The sequence below is a fragment of the Otolemur garnettii genome, unplaced genomic scaffold (assembly GCF_000181295.1).
Source record: "Otolemur garnettii isolate 467f Iridium unplaced genomic scaffold, OtoGar3 scaffold00003, whole genome shotgun sequence".
NCBI lineage: Eukaryota > Metazoa > Chordata > Mammalia > Primates > Galagidae > Otolemur > Otolemur garnettii.
In genome coordinates this window covers 25,214,977-25,218,572 of record NW_003852398.1, presented here as the reverse complement: position 1 = coordinate 25,218,572, position 3,596 = coordinate 25,214,977, and positions in this window count along the sequence as shown.

Genomic DNA, 3,596 nt, shown 5'->3' with positions numbered 1-3,596 from the left:
CCCCCCGAGTGCCCTGCGGCCACGCAGCAGCTCCAGGACACGCGGAGTGTGACCGCCGACGGCTACACTTCCCAGAACGGCCGCGGCCTCGTGCAGGGGAGGGGCGAGGGAGCCGGTTTCCCGCCCTCCTGTGACTCCCGAGCAACTCAGAAGCCTTCTGCAGGCAACTAGGCTGCCCAAAGGCGCCGGCGACGTGCCCCTGAGCCTAAAGCCGCCACTATCATACTACACTTCCCAGGACCCACTGGGGAGTCAGCGCTTGCATCTAAAACCTTTGGCTGGGCTCGGCGCCTATAGCTCAACCGGCTAAGGCGCCAGCCACGTACACCTAAGGTGGAGGATTCGAATCCCCAGCCCGGACCCGTCAAAACAGCAATGACGGCTGCAACCGAAAAATAGCCGGGCGTTGTGGCGGGCGCCTGTGGTCCCAGCTACTTGGGAGGCGGAGGCAGGAGACTCGCTTGAGGCCAGGAGTTGGAGGTTGCTGTGAGCAGTGAAGCCATGGCACTCTGCCCAGGGAGATAGCTTGAGGCTCCGTCTCAAAACAAAACAAAACAAAACAAACTTTTGGCTGCAGAGGACTATAATAACCAGAATCTCACAGCGCATGGGGACAGTGGTCCGAGTTGAATACATTTCCGTGTGGCGTGGCCCAGACTCTACTCGGCCAGGGGGGTTGGTGAAGGGCCTCTTCTTCCGGTGAACGCAGCCCCAGGGCAGTCCCAGATTTTCCATAAGCCCAAGTGTGGCCCACCAGCCCAAACGCTGGAAAGGGGAGTCCAAACTAGGAGGAGCTCACTTCCTCCCAGCGTGGTGGGAGCCCTGTCCTGGGCACATGGGGACACAAAGTCTGGGACACAAAGCCAGACACATCCCTATCCTCAAAGACAAAGAATTTGTTTTGAAACACGTTGAGAGTGATTGTATATGTGTTTAACCTTTACTACTAAGATAACCGGCTCTAAAAGCCAAAAAAAAAAAAAATTATGATTTTTATAGTTCTCTTATGTTTCAAGTTCCCAGGCTAGTTAAGTTTGCTGACAAAGAGTTTGTAACTTTCTGTTGCACTAATGCATTCCCTTTCCCATCACTTCATTTACACGCCAAAACATGCTTGTGAGCACTGCATTTACATGTCAGGACACACTAGAAAGCACTGCATTTACACGGCAAGACACGCTAGGGAGCACTGCATTTACACACCAGGGAGTTTCTCTTCACTGCATTTACAGGCCAGGGAGTTTCCCATCACTGCATCACCAAGACACTCTAGCGTGCACTGCATTTACACACCAAGACACACTAGGGAGCACTGCATTTACACACCAGAGAGTTTCCCATCACTGCATTTACATGCCAAGACACTCTAGGGAGTACTGCATTTACACACCAAGACACACTAGGGAACACTGCATTTACACACCAAGACACTCTAGGGAGTACTGCATTTACACACCAAGACACACTAGGGAGCACTGCATTTAACACCAGAGAGTTTCCCATCACTGCATTTACATGCCAAGACACTCTAGGGAGTACTGCATTTACACACCAAGACACGCTAGGGAACACTGCATTTACATGCCAAGACACTCTAGCGAGCACTGCATTTACATGCCAAGACACACTAGGGAGCACTGTATTTACACACCAGGGAGTTTCCCATCACTGCATTTACACACCAAGACACACTAGGGAGCACTGCTTTTACATGCCAGGGAGTTTCCCTTCATTGCATTTACATGCCAAGACTCACTAGGGAGCACTGCATTTATACGCCAAGACACGCTTGTGCGCACTGCATTTAGACACTAGGGAGTTTCCTAACACTGCATTTACAAACCAAGACATGCTAGGGAGCACTGCATTTACCCACCACCTCTGGTATATGGGACCAGTGCCTACTCCTTTGAGCCAAAGGTGCTACCCTAGTTTTTCTATTTTTAGTAGAGATGGGGTCTTATTCTTGCTCAGGCTGATCTCAAGCTTCTAAACTCAGGCAATCCACTTGCCTCGGCCACCAAGAGTGCTAGGATTACAGGCCTAAACCACCACACCCAGCTAGGCCTGTGCTTCTTATTCTATAATAAAGAACTGTCCCACCCCCACAGATACAGCCACTCCCTCTCACCATCACTGGTTTATTCTGTGTAGGTCTCCAAGCATCTCTGATGTGACCTATTCCTTTATGAGTTCTGGGTCTGCCTGCCATGGCTGGAACAGATCTTCTAATCCCCCCCCACCCCCCATACAGAGCCTGATTGGAGTGTTGAGACCACTGACTGCTAACAAGGGTTCAGCAGAGATTTACTGAGCACCTACCACATGTCACTTACAATAATTCATTTTAATCCACATGGCCCCATCATGAGGTGAGATTGTTATTATTTCCATTTCGCAGAGGAGAAAGTTATAGCTCAGAGAGGGGAAGGATCTGAAATTCACACAGTCATAAGGCCGTGAGACTCAGATTTGAACTCTGGTTTGTGGCACTTCAAAGCCTCTCTCTTACCCCTACAGTCCACCACAACTTTGGTGCCATAGTCACCAGCAGCCTCCTTGTGGATACCCCATCCCCAGAGAGGCCAGAAACTGCAAAAAAATAAAAATAAATAAAAAATAAAAATAGAAAAACTAGCAGGACATTGTGGTGAGCACCCATAGTCCCAGTGGCTTGGGAGGCTGAGGCAAGAGGATTTCCTGGCTCAGCACTTGTAGCACAGTGGTTACAGCGCCAGCCACATACACCAAGGCTGGTGGGTTCAAACCCAGCTTGGTGCCTGTAGTTCAGAGGCTAGGGCACCAGCCCCTTACATCAGAGCTGGCAGGTTCAAATATAGCCTGGGCCTGCCAAACAACAATGACAACTGCAACAAAAAATAGCTGGGTGTTGTGGTGGGTGCCTATAGTCCCAGCTACTTGGGAGGCTGAGGCAACAGGATCGCTTAAGCCCAAGAATTGGAGGTTGCTGTGAGCTGGGACATCACAGCACTCTACTGAGGGTGACACAGTGACATAGTGAGACTCTGTCTCAAAAAAAAAAAAAAACACCCCAAAACAAAAGAGGATTTCTTGAGCCTAGGGGTTTGAGGTTGTTGTGAGCTATGCCAGGGCAATAGAGTGAGACTCTGTATCAGGAAAGAAAAAAGAAAGAAAGGAAGAAACACAGGCCTGCAACATCCCCTTTTAACGTTAAAAAAGGTATTTAGAGAGTAATAAATCTCCTGTGAAATTCTCCATGAGGAAAAAAATGAAGGATGGAGGGCGGGGGCAATCAGAATGACTTGGAAGCCGGGTAAGGAAAATGTTATCTATCTTGTTTTGGGTGGTGATTATTCAAGTGTATACATTTGCCAAAACTGTTTAAATGATACACTTTATTTATTTTAAACTATACACTTTAAATCTATACATTTTATTGGTCCATAAATTATACCTCAATATTAGAGTAAACAGTTAAAAAACAAAAAATAAGTCTCTAGCTATCCACTGCCTGACCTCCAGCTCCCTTCCCAGGAGGCAGGCCTATTAATCAGTTTCATTTGTATCCTCATCTGAGCCTCTTGCAGGCATTTTTAAAAGTAGAAATCCAAGAA